At 23.3% G+C, this 17,997-nt stretch overlaps 1 protein-coding gene across 2 annotated transcripts in view; it reads left to right on the forward strand.

The window, feature by feature from the left end:
• The window catches only part of LOC129605370 (inhibitor of growth protein 1 homolog), a 46,470-nt gene that overhangs the window by 17,205 nt on the left and 11,268 nt on the right, over window positions 1–17,997 (forward strand). Inside the window, exon 1 of one of the 2 annotated variants that reach the window (XM_055515084.1) lies at window positions 2,704–2,860. The exons of the other annotated variant lie outside the window; for it this stretch is intronic. The gene's annotated coding sequence lies outside the window, so the exon portion shown is untranslated. Of the gene's footprint in view, window positions 1–2,703; window positions 2,861–17,997 lie in introns of those variants that run through there. 2 annotated transcript variants of the gene reach the window in all.

The following is a 17,997-nucleotide window of genomic DNA, read 5'->3' on the forward strand; positions in this document are numbered from 1 at the left end:
TGCAATAGAACTTAATAATAATTATTAAAAAGTTCGATTTTCGTTAAAATATTAGTTAACCCCTTTGTTTACTTACCTCTTCAATTTAAACTAGGCCGAAAGGACAGGAGAAATTGGCTGCGGTTATACTTCTGCATGGTACTGTTCTCTTACTATGTACAAATCTCTAGTTTATTCTTCAGTGTATGTATTTAAAATTTTCCTCTTTCTCGTTTAAATGCATTTTGCCTTCTGTTATAATTTTTATTTAGTTTTCATACCCAATTAAAATAATTTTTTTTTTTTTATTTTTTTTCCCGATCTTTTCAAACGACATTATTATTAATTAGAGAAACCAAAATAATTGTATTAATTTCTAATTATTGTTAATTTTAGTACAAAGAACGTTCATTACCCTTCTCTAACCATAAAATTGTTATTAAGTTCAAATAATTCAAGGAAAAGAGTAAAAGAGAAAGAAAAAAATACATCAAGTTTGAATAATAAACGAAAAATTGTGATGATTACTTAAATTAATTTAGTAATAAAAGCTTTAAGAGTTAAAAGAAAAAAAAAACAAAGAAAAAACAAAAAAAAAATCTAGAAATAAGAATTTTTTTTATTTTTTCATTTTTTATCTCAAAATATTCTTTTCCTTGTTTGTTCAGGAAATTAAAAAAAATACTATTCGGTTCGAATAGTACCTATTGTGAATTTATACTACTTCTTTATTTACTTATGAAGGTACATATTTATATATATATCTACATAAATGTATGTATACATTTATGTAGATATGAAGATACATATGGTCGTTTCCCAGTACTTATATGCCAATGATTTGGCAATTATGTCAATCACGTCAATCGGTTTTTATTGCATATTAGCAGTTATCTACAATTGTGAATTTTGTTTGCAATTTACATATTAACGTTTCATAATTCTTTTGCATAATATGTAAATACATATGTGCACTATAGCCTTTTAAAAACACAGAAATGTAAGAAATATATGTACATAGACCGAAAATAATTATCAATTACTTTTGAGCAAAATAATTATTCAACTTAGTTAATAATCATTACTTATTAGTAAGGAACTGGTTTTTTTGAAAGTGGTATAAGTCGCCTTTTTAAAAAGGCTAAGTGAATGGTGATTTTGATGAGCTATAGACACCTTATCTCCACATTTACAATCACAATTTCAATAGAGTTCTGCTTAAACATAAAACAAACAAAATATGTTATTATGGCCAATATTTTTTAATTGATTCAAAAGGAAAACCTTAAATATGTCAATATATGAAAAAATGGACTTATACCACTTTCAAGAAAACCTACTCAGTTTATTAAAACGCATATTAAAACAATGTTTTTTAAAGAAGCAAATTTTCTTTTTAATTCGATTTCAAGAAGTGTGCATTACATAATTTTTTAATTCAAGTATGCATTGCATAATTTCAGGGGGAGAACCAAATTAAAAGAAATATTAGTACATATATTTTGTATAAGGTGGTTAATTAAGGGTTAAAATTTATTAGAACATTAGAAAACTTGCATTTATCGTAAAATTTTTATCTTTCAAAAAATTATATTTTGACATATACATTCATACTCGTTTAAGGTTTATTTGGCAAGTCATAAATTGAGAGTATGTGATTCATTTATTTCAATTCAATAATTAAGTACTTACATATATATAGTAAGTTCTACACTATCAAAAGTTCTACGTAAATTTACTTCAAACATTTAAAAATATACTGCTTATTACGTATGTACATACATACCCACTTTTTACATAATATTTACATACTCAACTATTTGAAATATTTATTTATTTAAAAAGCATTTTAAATATTTACATAGAAAATTTAATAATTACAGTTACGTTCATATACTTATAGTTTATACTTATACCTACATAAACTTACTTAATCATATGAGTAAATATTTTTGTTGCTGTTGTTGTTGTTGTCACTTTTGATTTATTTTATTTAATTTTTATGATTTTTTAACAAAATAGCTAATAGACAAAGCAATGAAAACACGTTTTCTCATTAAACCGATACAGGTGATCACAAAATTAAATAAAAAAAAAAGAACAAAACAGAACAAAAATCAAAAAAAAAAACCTAAACAATTTGTTTTCTTCTTCTTTTTATTTTAATATTTTTTTACTCTTTCTTGCTTCCTTTGATTCGATCGTTAAGTCTTTTTCGCACCTTCTTACATATTAAATAAAATGTTGTTGTTGTTGTTTCTTTCATTTATTCTAAATTTCTAACTACTCTGAGAATTTACTCACATAATAGAATAAAAATTTTTTTTCTTATTTTTCTTTTTTTTTTTGCTTTTTTTGCTTATATTTTTTAAAAAGATCTGAAAATCACATTAGAATCATCTGATTTTAACGTTATCATTTTAAAATTTTATTTTAGTATATTTATAACTGTTATGGATATTTCGTAATATTTTTTTTTTAAGATATTCGCGGACTAAAAAATTTGAATTAATCGACGAAATAAAGAAAAAATATAAAAAATATTAAAAAAAAAAATTTTTTTCATAAATTGTGACTTGTGACTCAAAATAGAAGCTAACATTGAATTTAAATATTTAAAATTTTATTAACAAAATATTTATAAATTTAAAATATTTTTCTTGACGAAATAGTTACTTACCTACTTACTCATTTTGAAAAGTGTGAGTAGTGCCTTTAAAAATTAATTATTTTATTTAATATTCTCAATCAATTTAAAGTTGATTTTATTTTGAAATATTCTAAATTTTATTGCTAAGAAATAATTATATAAGATTACCATAAGCTTCTTATTAAGTGCCTAAGTATATTTGGGATTAAAGTGATAAAATTGGATTTGTTGGTGAGAAAATATTATTAAAAACATTTGTTCTTTTTGAAATTTCAAGTTTCATCTTAAATTACTTAAAAAAAAAAAAATTATTTTGAAAAAGCCAGAAATTTATTGTTATTATTATGTTTGTTGTGACACTGACATAACCTCAAATTTTGCAAATTTGAGAAAAACGAATTCTACGAGTATTGAAATTAATATAATTTTTTATTGTTATACATTGCGTTATTTCACATTTTATTGTAGGAGATAATTAATCAAGCAAGTGAAATGGAGTTTTTGCACCAAAAAGGATATATTTTAAACGCTTATCTCTGAATAAATATCTTCGAAATCGTATTTTTTGAGTTATGTCATTGTTGCAACAAATTTTATATAATTATAAACTGCACAATCCTATAATTATTGTATAACAATTTGAAAGACTTAAATTTTGACAATTCTAATCTGTCTTCCATAATTTCAAAAAAATCAAATTAAAATATGTATTGAGATTTTTATCGTAAAATTGTAAACGTTGTAAATTGAGAGTTTTATTATCGTAAGCGTAACTCTAAATGTTTTGTAATTTAACAGTTTTTTTTTTTAATTCTAATAATCTAGTGTAAAATAATTCGTATTCCAATTTGGATTACTATCTTAATTTAAATTTACGATAATTGTCTTTGTTCAAATTTATTTGTTGCTTGTATTTAAAAAAAAAATTAAAATTTCATCATTTTAATAACGAATTACGAGATTATCAAAATTGAATATGATTTCAAATCGTTTTGTTATAAAATCAAATAATAGGTAATTTTTAATATATGTGTAAGTGTATGAAATGTAAATGTAGTAAGTTTATAGTTTATGGTTTTTTTGCCTTTTTGTCTTCTCCCTTCATAGTGTTTGTATCAAATTAATTAAGTATATATGCATACATACTTACTTACGATATGATTTGAAATGACGTGTGAATTAACAAAATAATGAACAAATTATTTTGCTGACTGATGATTAATTTATCATTAAAGATTTTTTAATAAAATCATTAGAAAAGGTTGTTGTTTGGAGATTTTGCTTAAATAAAATTTTATAATCAATTAAGATTTGATGATGTTTCATATTTTTTATAAAAAATTCTATTTACTACAATGAGAAGTGTGAATCTTATGAGAAGTATTAATTCTAGAAGTGTGAATATGTATGTATTTATATAGAGGTGTTTTGTGTATACCTTAATTTTGTTAAGAAATTATTGAAAAAACAAACAGAACAAAGATGACCTTCTCAACAAATTAAAGTTTGCAATTTTATGAAATAATTTTTAAATTATTTTAGTAGCAATTTTAACATTTTCTATAATTATCTAGCAGTTAGAGGATTTTTAAAATTTTTAAAATGAATCTATTAATAATTCCAGAATTACGGATTTTTAATATTTCATAATTCTTGAATCAAATAAATTTTTTATGCAGGTTGTAACTGTAAACATGTTGTTTTACGAAAAGTACGAGTAGTTAAGTTTACCTACCCTACTCCTTGCCTAATTTGCTTCTCATTATTTGAGTTTAGAATTAATATTAAAGTTGCTTAACTTTTCTTTAAATAATTTAAATACTTAGTAATTCCTTAATTTAAACGAGAACATTTTATATGTACATATATTGCTATTGTTTTTATAAATAAATCATACCCATAGAAATGTCTAGTACCATTTCTATAAAGTAATTAAGATATTGTTTACAGTACAATAATAGTAATACATGTTAGTTAAGAAGCTCTTAAACTTTTTCATTTTATTCAGAAATTCAAAACAATAACTGCAATTTCTATATTAAAAATCCTCTTAACCTCTTGTGGGTTTACTTAAGTATATGTAAAATATACATAGTTGACTGTTCAACTCAATAACCGCTGCACTTTATATATTTATATGTACACATGCATACACAATATAAAATTTTAGCTTACTTAACGTACATATGTAGAGGAAAACAAAACGACCACTTTTCTTCTTGAATTTTGTTAGTACAAAAACCCCAAGAACTTCGAAATTCACAAAAAAAAATAAATATTAAGCTATTTATTAAATTATATTTTATTATTTTTAATTATATTCCATTATTATAATTGTTAGATAATTTAAATATCACATGTTTGTATGGCACATGTTCCAATTTTGCTTAAACATTTTGTGTAGTACAGCCTGTGTATAACATTTGTTGGTATTCGTTTGTCTATACATATGAGTAACCTATGTATATAATTTGTATAAAATGTAATTGCTATTCATTTGTATGTAATTAAGTAATTATTTTACAGTTTCGTATTTAATTGGTTACCCGTAGAGGCAGCTGAATGCATATTATTATTTTTAACTTTCTTTTATACAATATATTTAACGGTTATAAGTAATAGGTAAAACTGTTCGAAAATTAAAAAATTTTTTTGAGAATTTTGTACGAAATTACTCAAATTGTTATACGTGTACATAATGAAATATAAATATGAATTTTCCATCTAAAAATATGTTTAATTATTCAGCAAATAAACAATGTGACGTATAATATGTGCTCAATTATGATTTGTTTATGAGAAACTTGTTCATTTAATTGCTCCTAATTTATGTCCTTAACTTGTACTTGAAGGTTTTCTTTAAAAAATTTTGTATTTTAATCTTAAAATTTAGTTTAATTTTCGTATATGTATTTTATTATAAGACTACTATTTTAAGATCCTTATGATATTATTGCGAGTTTTCCCGTATTGGGGAGGTCTTTAATTTAAAAATCAATTAATTTTACAATAAAGAATTCGATTAAATTAATTGAAATTAGTTAGAAATTTTTTTTTTACAATTTTAATTATTATCTAATAAAACAATTAATTTAAATTTATAAGAACGGTGTGAAATGTTAATTGATTTAATCTGTATATTAACCTTAAGGTTAAAATTTTGTTGGCATTAGAAAATTGCCAAATTGAAAATTTTTAACCTAAAACCTTATAAATACAAATAAAAAGAAAAATAATATCCTATAATTTCAATTTAACTAAATTTAAATTAAATTCATTAAATATTTGCAATATAAAAATAGAAAATTTAATCAGGTATTTGCAACATTGAATTTCGATCGAAAACTTAAATGTCGCACATACAATTTTTTCAATTTTTGGAAAATAAATTTTAATTTCAATATTGCTTTCAAAATAATTTTTAGATAATTAACCAGAAACGTTAAGACCAAATCTTATTAGCATTTTCTTCAAATTTCTTACATCTTAAGTCCAAACATTTATTAGAAACTGCAATTGTTTAGATGAAATTGCCGGGAATTAGGTGCATAAGAGTTCCGGAATCTTCAGAAACTTTTGTTTTTTTTTTCCTATTAAAACCACAACTAAATTATATAGTTTACATGATTTATCTTCTTACATTTCGATTTTTGTTCAATTGTATTTGATTTTATTAAATAAATTTTGACTAACTAATAAAAGACATTTGAAGGTCATCTAAATTTTTTTCAATATATTTATATATATATACCAGAATCTATTAAAAACATAAAGTATAGTCGAATTAAGTTCATATAAGTAAGTCATAAAACGCCAACATCGAAAAAATTTCAATACTAACATTTTTCTTCGGGGTGTTGCCAGAAAATTTTGTTTTTATTTTTATGACATACGAGTACATAGTATGACGTACGAGTACATACAATATTTTTTTATCCAGAGTTAATTATAAAGTTTAAATGAAAAATATAAAATAGAACAATAATTAAAAGAATATTGATTGTAAGTTGTGGTGCCGCTTAATATTCATTGTATACTTAAAAACTGTTATTAAATTTTTTATATAAAGCACAGAAAATGCAAGTAATGACCTTGTACAATATTTTTCTTAGTAATTTCGTCAAAATTTCCTTGAGATTTAAAAGTAGAAATGCATCAATTAGCCAAAAATTAAATAATCAAAATGGATGACACACAAAAAATACTGAATAAAATGTTTACAAAGTAAGCGAATTTTAAAAAATAAAAAGTAAAAATTAAAATTTTTATTTATGCAATTTTCACAAAATTATAATCCACTAATTTCATATGCTTATTCTGTTATTCTAAATAAAAATTTTTGTAATTAGTTAGAGTGAGTCACTCTCACTAATATCTCTCTCACAGAATTGAGCACAATTTTAAAACTACAGGCATAATACTTGCAAGGCTTGCAATGCAAGCACCCACAACTAGTTTAAATATTAAAATAAAAAAACTGAAAACAATATTAAAATTTTAAAATTATTGCATATCTACCGTTTTATTTTTTAAATACCATCAGCAATTTTCATTATAATTGTAATTATAATTTAAAATTTCTTTTTATTACAAAACTGTCATAAAAAGCGCAATATGCCTGAATTAAATTTGCAAACTTGAAAACTATAATGGTTTTTTTGTAACACGCCCAAAAACAATTTCTTATTTTAAATTTAAAAATATGAGAATAATATGAAAATCGTTTTGCTTCTGATTAGTACACAATAATAGTTGGATTCCATTTACATGTTCGAACTACTCATGAGCGTATATATATATACGGCTTAATTTGTAAATGGAACGGTATTTTTCGGTATATGAATAAAACATACAACAAATAACTCCGAAAAAATACGATCCATCTATTGTAAATCAGAATTAATTATTTCCAATTATTAGGGAAAAATAATCTACTCAGATGAAACAAATTCATTTGTTCGAGTTAGCGGTTACGGTTTAGTGCGGTTTATGACTATTTTGATGATTTAAATGGAACGCAGGTAATAATTTTTAAAAATGTCTAATTTGACAATAAATTTCAATTCACAATATTAGTTTTTGCTTCTAATTGCATTTGTATAACAGTACGTACCATAATTAAATATGGCCTATCGCAATTTTCTCAGAGAGAAAAATTACAGTCATAATTAGAAGCTTTTTTTCCAACTCATTAAAATATATTTTTTGAAAACAATTGTACATTACCTATAAAATTTTGTTTGTTTTTACGTTTGATTATAAAATGTTTTCAAAAAAAAAAAAATTAGAATTTTTCTAATTTAAAATTTTTAAATTTTCTAATTTTTATGTGTTTATTTATTTATTTATTATATTTTGTTTTGTGTACCATTGTGATTCGGTTTCATTCACTAAAATATTAAAAAAAAAACAATAATTTTGTTTTTGTATTTTGAATTCAAAATAAACATTTCATTTTATAATTTACAAATGATGATTAACCTTGAACCACATAAATTTTGTGTTTTTTCTTCACATAAATTTCAATAAGAAAGAAGAATAAGACAAGAAAAATAAAATAAATAAAAGAGGACAAATTATAATAATATGAAAGAAATAGAGTAGAACTAAGAGAAATGTGAAAAGTATTAATATTGCATAATAAGAAAACAAAATTTTATTTCTGAAAGAGGTGTTAAATAAAGTCAAAAGGAAATATCATTTAAGTTTTATAATTTTAATTAATTTTATTTATTCTGAAGCTCTCAGATTGGAACTCAGTCTACATCTTTGTAACTAGTGCTTAGTGCCAAACACTAAAAATTTTTTTATTTAAGTCTTACTTGAGATAAAATTGGCAATAAATATTAATTATAAAAAAGCAAATTCAAATATGTTTATCGAAGTGTATGTTTTCAGCAAATCTCGCGCTTTAAGTAATTAGTATTTTACGGCTTGTACTTGCAGTTTTCTTTATAAAACGAAACATACGTAAATTACATAAAAATATTATAAATCTGTCAAAAATCAGATCATAACGACAACACTAACTACATGCTTATTCTAACGCATACAATAGTTTAAAACATTCAACTTCAAAACGTTAAGTTAATTGAAGCGGACATTCTAATTCTATTCTTTTGGAGTAAACTCTATTCACATCTTAATGTTTAACATTTTGATTCAATATCTTTGGTTTTCTTTACAGCTACCACATAATTTTATTTACTTATATTTTGTTTAATAAATACATAATATAGTGTAAACATCAATAAGACTTCTAAAATTAAAGCAAATAGAGTGACCCACATTGTTTATAAAAATAAAAAAGCAAAATTCACGTAGATTACGTATAATGTATACATTAATAAAGTAAAAATAAAATTTCATTATGAAACCATAATTTATATTTAAATTTGAAAAAAAAAAAAATGTATTTTTATGTATGGTAATAGCAGCAATGTAATAATTATATGTGATTTGTATATGTATATGCAAGTACAAAAAGTAAATAAACATACGAGTATACACATTCTCGACGATATTAGAGGAATCGTAGAATAAATTATTGCAACTAAACAAAAATCCATGTACTTATGAGTTTGAGTCCACATTCTCGATTACGCGGGTCATAGGTCAACCACGAATATTTACTTGAATTAAAACTAATTTACCTATGAGATCGAGCCCATATGCTCACGAGAGGTAGGAAAGAGAGAGTCCTATATGTTAAGTGAATGTAACTAAATAAATGCTCATGTATACTCTTGAGTATAACTATAATCACATGTCTACATGTGTTTATGTATATTAGTTCTAATGATTACTTACTTAAAAGTAATGTAATTAATATATTTTAAGAAAGTATTTAGAGCCATGACTAGTATATACTACTGAAAAATTTTTAATATTTGCAATAATTATTTTCTTAAAATAATGTTTAATTATTTAAAATACTTCAAGTTTCATTTATTTCAAGTATAATCCCATCGTGTATAACAGGAAATTAAACAGTATAACAAAAAATAGAGCAAACTTACTTCTGAAATTTTCAAGCCTGTAATACAAAGAAATTTAAAAATTGCAAAATTTTGTATGCAATTAGTATAATAAATTCTTCGTTTTGAAACAAAATTTTTTATTGTATAAAACAGCTAATACACTTGAACTATTATACTCATTTGCAAAGTTTAAGTTTAAACACACTTACATTTAATTAAAATAAAAGTGTTCTACATATTACGTTATATATGTATCAGAATTTGAAAATGTACCTAGATATGTTGTACATTATATTTTCGAATTAGGTGTTTAATTTGACTCTTTGCACAAATTGTATTTAAACAGTGTACAAATATTTACATATATATATGTGTGTACAATATGAAAATTATCGTTTAGTTCGTAATATCGTAATTGAAGAAGAATACTTTACTACTTAAGAATATACTTGTTAGTGATTTAGATAATATTAATTTAAGTTGGTACCCTTGTAATAATTTCTAACATTTCAATAGGATTAAAATGACAATTATATACACGTGAAGATCAGCAATGATTTGTGCGTAAACCCGAATGCGAATTCGGATGTGTATGCGAATATTTCAATTTTCAATACATATTATACTTAAATCAAATTCATTCTCTCTTATCCCATAGTTTGTGTTCCTATAAACGTCGTATTTGAGTTCTGATTTGTGTTTATTCTGATTTTTAATTAAAAGTATACATACACGTACACATTAGTATTTATAACTATTCAATGTCAACAAAATACATTTAAGTAAGTATGTCAATTAAATTCAATTTTATTTAAACATATTCGACATAAAAGTTTGTGCATACACACGTATATATTTTCACATTATAATTATGTATGTATGTATTTAAAAAACATTTTTTTTTGTAAAATATTTACTTTGAAATAATTAAAATTTATATAGTGTTGGTAGAGAATGTAGTGAGAATGTACGTTTCATACAAAATTTGGCAAGGAATTTACATGTTAAGAAAATTTCACTTACTCTTACCAAATAAGATCTTTTTGGTATTCCAGTATAAGTAATTCAATAGATGACTTCAATGACCGAACGCAGCCAATATTTCTCTGTCAAATTTGTAAAGTGCTCAGAGCTCATTGTTGAATTATATTTTAAAACTATTTAAATGCATATACTTATGTATATGTATGTATACAAATACAAAATTGAGAATTATTAAATTTTTTAAATGATTGATGCTAATTAAAAGCATTGTATTATTGTTTTAAATTTATTTGATGGCAAACAAGTTTCATTTTACACAATCAACGTAACTGCAATTATCGTTGCTTTAATTCAAGTTCAATAACGTCTGAATGATAATTTTTATAGTCTGTATGCAACAGTCTGACGTCTAACCTAATTAAATTTTATTATGTAAAATTTAAATTGATAATACTTATAAAATAGGGTAAACTTGAAGTAAATAAGGTATTTGAATGTGTATAAAATAGAAAATATTAATTCAGTAAAACAGTATAGGTTTTAAGTGAAACCTATTCAAATTGTGTTAAGATCAATACCAACGAACCTCAGCAATAACCTACAAATTACAATGTTACGTTTTACCTTATTGCATATCTTAATTAATAAATTGCCATTTTGAATTGTTTTGCGCAAAATATTTCTATAAAATATTCTCGTAAATAGCAGTGATAACTCGAAAACTATTAAAATATTTTGCCAAAATCCATTGGGTATTGCTACTAATTAGTTATTTTTCGAAATATTTAAATTTTTGTTTTCATGATTTTATAACTAACTTTCCTAAGGATTTATTTAGGAATATCAAGTTAGTTTACGAAGAAAACATTTTTCTTCTTCTTTCTTTTACTCTCAAGAATAATTAATAGACTTTTCTCACGATGTTTTCATGTTTATATCCTATTAATTATAGGGATACTTGATTGTCTTTAAATAAATTAGAAATGATAGAAAGAACGAAAAAAAAAATATTTCATTAAAATATATGTGCATATGTATGTATATCTCTATATATATATATATATTTTTATTATATATGTATATATGTATATATATATAGAAAATGAATGTTATAAAATTAAATTACATAATTTTGTAATTTCTATTAAACTCGTATATTAAAATAATGGTTTCCCAAAATAATGATTAATAAAAAGTTAAGAGTAATTCAGTCTGGATTGCAAAATGAAGCATAAATCTTTAAACGCAGTTTAGTGGTGTGTATGTTGATAAGTACATTTGTATATGTACAATTATAAATATTTACATAAGTATTCTGTAATTGAAGTTCTTCTCTTATTATGCTTACTTAGCAAAAATATAAAAGCATTATCTAATTGCCGTAAACAAATATTTCAATTAAAAACAAAATATTTTGCTGTTTAAGTATAAAAAAAAAATTTTATTTAATTTTTATTTTCTCATAATAACTTGAATTGCTCATATTGCATTCATTGTTGCATAAATTTTATTAAGAAAATACGCGATCTTAAAGCGTGAATTAAATTTAACACTTAAACGATACCCGTTAAAGTTATACAGTTTAAGAAGATAAGTTACACATTTAAGAATAGTTGAATAGTTCTTACATATATACATACATACTAATTACATATATACATACATTTTTAAACTAAAATCTAATGCATCTTTAATATTGTATTGTAAATGTTTGTAATATATGTAAACGCTAGGGATCTTACTTAGTAGGTTTTTGACAAGTTCGGACTGGTTCAGATGAGGAACGGTAAAGGATTGATGAAGCGATATCTCAACGGGCATAAGTGGCCTAAGTGAAGCCTATGGGGGCCTCGTCAACCTAACCTACTCTAGAGATTTATTATACAAGCTTTGCTATATAATTTTATTTTAACTTTCAGTATTTAATTTTAAATTTATGCTAAAGTACATTCATATATGTTAAAATTTTTATTGTACCGAAGCTACTAAACAACAATTTCTTATTTAATAAATTAATTTTGATTATTTTCGAAATTTCCAATAATTCAAAGTCTAGAAAAATTTTTAAATTTTAAATTAAATAAAAAATTTTTTTGACTTAAAGAGGCTATGTTAAAATTTTCTGTGGCCTTTCCTCTTGTATTCACCAAACAAATTCAAGAAGGACTTAAGAATCTTAAAACTTAAACGCAATAATTTCGCTTTAAGCATTTTTAATAAAAAATATTTATATAATATTTACCTGATAGGTATAAATTAATTTTTTTTTAAAATTTATTCAAAAACTATAAATACATTTTATTTATTTACACACCATTTGCTTTACTTTGACATAAATTTAATGTGTAATTGAAATTAATATGGTATGACAATTTTTTCTTTAGTTAAAAATTCATTTTATATAATCTAGATTTTTCATAATTATAAACAAATAAATAATTCAAAAGGTATACGAGTGAGGAAAGAAACAATAATTGCATAATATTTCTTACACACAGGAAAATTTTCTATTTTAAATTATACACATAAAAAATAAATTCTTGAAATTTAGTAATAAAAATAACCTCATCTCTAAACGATTATAATTTAATATTTTTTTTTATTATCATAAAATTCCGCCAACGATACACTTTTTATGGAAACTGGAACGAACTTATTTCATTTGTTAATAATTTATTGTATACGTAAACACAAAAGATTAATTCCAGTTCATAAATTTTCAATGTTAACATTTTGAATCAATCTAATTTTGGATCATGTAACACACATGTGTGTGAACACATTGAAATTTATTAAATCTGAATTTATTTTTAGCAATTACATTAATATTTTTTTTTATTTTGTATTTCTTTGCGTACCTTTTATGCTCTTGCTCTAACTTCTAAAAAGGTTAATACTAGTTTGTTATTTAAAGTTATTTAAAGAATTCCCTTTTTAGGTAGCTAGGTTTGACATAATTTTAATTTTAATGCAGAAATAACTTTGTTAAACACAACACATTAGCTATAATATGTACTGTTGATATGAGTGTGATGAATAAAATTTTATAATAATAATTGAATATAAATGATGTGAAAGAAATTTTAGGTGTAAACATACTTATTTGAATTGTCAAGGTGAAATTTATATACGTCATGTGAGAATCGAAAATAAAAATTGAATTTATGCACATGGTTGGTAATATTGTAATGCTTGCTTTAGAAAATAAAAAACTAAGAATTTACAAAATTCCATAGATGCTTAATTAATACGAATTTCAACAAAATTTACAATTTTAATTTTAATCTTACCACAAATAAAGTTTTCAATCCATCCCTCCTTGTATCTACTGCTTACTCTTTTTGGCTAATGAAAACAAATTCTTTGTATTAGATCTTTTTGAATGAAATTTAATTTATGTCCATTTAAAATGGAATACAAATTATTGATGTTAAAAATGCACAAACACATACCCATATACTAACATAAATTTTGTTTTCTGCAAACTGCAATATGCTAGGCATGCACAATTTATTACAAGAGAAATTCCAATAACAGAAATAAGAGAAAAATTAAAAATAATTTTTTCTATTACTTCTCATGTAATCTCCAAATTTAATTTCTCCATCGCATTTGCAATAAAAGTTTTGAGCGTACTTACTCATATTGCATTTCCACTTCAACAATCACAACACCGGTCACCAACACCATCCAACTGAATTGAATTCATTTAAATTAAGAGAAATTATGACGTGATTTTTTAATTTTTTTAGAAAATTGTATTCATTAAACTCTAGCTGTTGTAACACTTTCATTTTAATTTACATACACAAGTGGGGTTTAAATACCTCCATACATAAATTAATGTATTAAAAACTTTTTGCTTTTGAACAGTGTGTACACAAAATGCTTAATTGCAATTCCAATGCCGAATATGGATATTATATAATGCAATGTACATAGATTTTCGAGAAACATACCGTATGCTGAAAAATGACGTATACAAGGTATACCGATCATACACTGTTTTACTTCTCAACAGACGATACGTACATTTCGGGCCTTTGACAATAATTTTTTAGAATTAATAGTAAGCTAACGCCAACATACTTAATACATAAATATAATATTATTCGTATGAAATTTATTATATATGTATGTATGTATTTAATGATTCAGCATTTTGTTCTTGTACGTTTTTATTATACCTACAACATTCTCATTTGACCTACTACAATTAACAAGAATACCAAAATTTAATAACAATAATTAACTAAACATTAAATTAATTTAATATGAGTGGAAAATGATCTAACATTTTAGAACTACATACATACATATTTTGTCTAAAACAACGTTAATATATTTTTATACATGGCATACATACATTACCATTAGTATAATTTATGATAAATTTTCACAAAACTTGTATACCGCGTGATAATTACAAAATAACAAAAAAAAATATCAAGACAACAAAAAAATAGACTTTCAAACTTTTCAAGGTTAACTTAGAACATAAATTCGCGTCTTTCCATATTCATGTTGCTGACACATAAAGCTTAATATCAAAAGCCCCTTAAATGGAGACAAAAAACAAATTTATGCCATATCATATGTTGTTTTCGAATTGGTAAAACAGCAAAAAAAAAAACCAGACTGTCTGGTACTCATTAATTGAATAGTTCACAAAGGTTTCAAACAAAAATTTTTATATTTTGTATTTGGTATTTTTTATTGGCTTTAAAAATAAAATTTTTGGAAATATTTTGTTTTTGATTATAAATAGTAATTTAATAAATAGGTACTTGATATATAAGGAAATTAATTTTATAATTTAATCATAGATTAATTATCATTCTTAATCTTGAATTAAAGCACTCACATTATTTACTTATTATGGATGTCGATGAACTGGTGAAGGTTTTTCTATTCTATATTGAAAAATTATAAATAAAAAAACCTTGGATTATCAATATATTTTGGAATGTAAGATATCGAGTTTTGTATATGCGGATTCGTGTAGAAAAAAAAGGTAAATTGAATGAGTATTTGAAAATATTTCAAACTGGAATTTTGATAAATTCGATTATCTAAAAGAGAATTATTTTAAATGACAATTTGCAAATTGTTCAGGAGAACAAATTAAAAGTAATTTAAATTTGTATTTAAATTCTCAGAAGACAGTTTTAAACGATTAAAAAACGCTTATATTAGTGTTAAACGACAATTCTGTGCCCACTTGTATAAAATATATGTGAAATTAAGGTTAATATACACGCGAATCTTATGGCAAACTACTTATGGTAGATCAACGAAGTATACATTCTCGTGTTCAACGCGCAATTAACATCCTTAGTTTTTTTTGCTTAAAAAGTTTTTTTTTTTAAAGAAATGGACTTAGGATAGTTGAGGCACTCAGCGCAATGGTGGGCTATCCAGCATTTTTGCAAAAATCAGTTATTGTATTCAACAGAGCTGTAATAGCCAAAATAATTGTTCCATATTTTCAAAATATGTAGTTTACTCCTTTTTTCACTCTATTTTGACATAAGTTCGTATTTGCTTTTTAAAAATTTTCTTAAAAATTAAATATTTTACATTTCAATCACAATTTACTTGAAATATCATTTTTGCAGGTAGGCCGTTAATACGCTCAGCGCCTCAGTTGTGCTCTAAACAGGCGAATTATTGAAATTAAATTTATTTTTTCGAATTTTTGACGGTAAAATCAAATTAAATTTAAGTGAATTCACAAATCTTTTATGATTTGAATAGAGGATGTTGTCAAAAATTTTCACTTTCAAAAGTGCTATTATTGAGAAGAAAAGAAAAATATTGTTGAATTCTGTAAAATTGAATTTTCACTTTTTCTCTATCCTTTCCGTTCTATTTTATTTAGTTTTCCGATTTATTTATAGTATTTTAAGTGTATGTAAGTGTGAAAAGTCAAATTTACTTCCTTCCATATAAAACTTTTGTTTTGTCTTCATTTGCTTAGCTCTTGCCTGCACCCTTTTGATATTTACATTTTAAATTAACATTCAATGCTGCTGCTAAGTTATTTTTTTGCATTAAGTAAGCAATGAAAATCATTTCACTTACTCTAAAATATACCGTTTTAATAATGTTTTTTTTTCATTCCGTTGATTCTTGAATTAATGGAAATCATTGAATTTTAATGATTTTTTCGAATTATTATAGTTCAAGTGAAATGAGTTTAAGTGTATGTATCCGCATAAATATGCATGTAAACATTGTTATATATACACATTTGTGTTTTATATAATTTCAACTACTTATTTTTTTCTTAATAAATTCAGTGGTTTTAAGGAAAAGCTGCCTATATTATGTTTAAAATTTAAATTTAAATAAACTGAATTTTGACAAATAAACTTACATATTGGTAGAACATTCGAATTTGTAATTAAATGAAGAGCTAAAATTTCGAATTGAGTAGTAGAATTTTTAATATTGCATTTGATTACAATTATTATGTAAATAATGTTCGCTTATGTAAACAATTGTGTATTGATCATATACGTATACATTTGCTTAGAATCCGGCTTGTTTCATGACGTAAATCTGTCACGTTTGAAAATTTTCTAATTAAGAAAAGAGAATCGTGACACATTCCCACGTGTTATTCTATACTGTTGCAGTTCAATTTAATGTTTTAATTTCTATTCCATGTTATTGTTGATTTAAGTAATTGCAATTCAATTAACATGAAAATATGTATTTACATTTTTTCATATACACATAAGATTTTTAATAAAACTGATAAATTTTTAAGAACTTATGTACTTAAAATATTAATTGTTAATTATTACAATATTTACAAAATAAATAATTAATTAAAAATTAATAGCGCCTTCATTATACATATTACAATATCTTATCAAAAAAAATTTAAGTTATCATTTATAATATTGTTATACAAAATTTTATCAAAAATTCTCTTTACCTACTAACATATTTAAAACGCTTACGTCTATAAGTATATATGTACGTTGTTGATTTATTTTTTATTTATGGTATTTTCTCTATTTATATTTTAATATTGACATAAAATTGATAACATAGTTTATTAATAGGGGGCACTTAAAATCATAATAATTAAATTAAGTATTAAATAAAAAAAAAAACAGAGTACTTTCAATTATTCTATTTAGTTTATGGTCATTAACTTTTCAATTATTTGTTATATTTTTATATGAATTATGAGAATATTGTGATATATACTCCGATTTATTATGAGTATACACATAAAATATTATTCTAGTTTTATTAACACTTTATTATTTTTGTTCTATTAAAGTAAACAAATTTTATAATGTTATTATACGATGTATATAACTATGTGTATACGAATACTTATACTGTAGAACTTGATTGAGTTGCAAATTGAATGCTTCTCTTACT

This window comes from Condylostylus longicornis, unplaced genomic scaffold (assembly GCF_029603195.1).
Source record: "Condylostylus longicornis isolate FDR11 unplaced genomic scaffold, ASM2960319v2 ptg000013l, whole genome shotgun sequence".
NCBI classification, from domain to species: Eukaryota; Metazoa; Arthropoda; class Insecta; order Diptera; family Dolichopodidae; genus Condylostylus; species Condylostylus longicornis.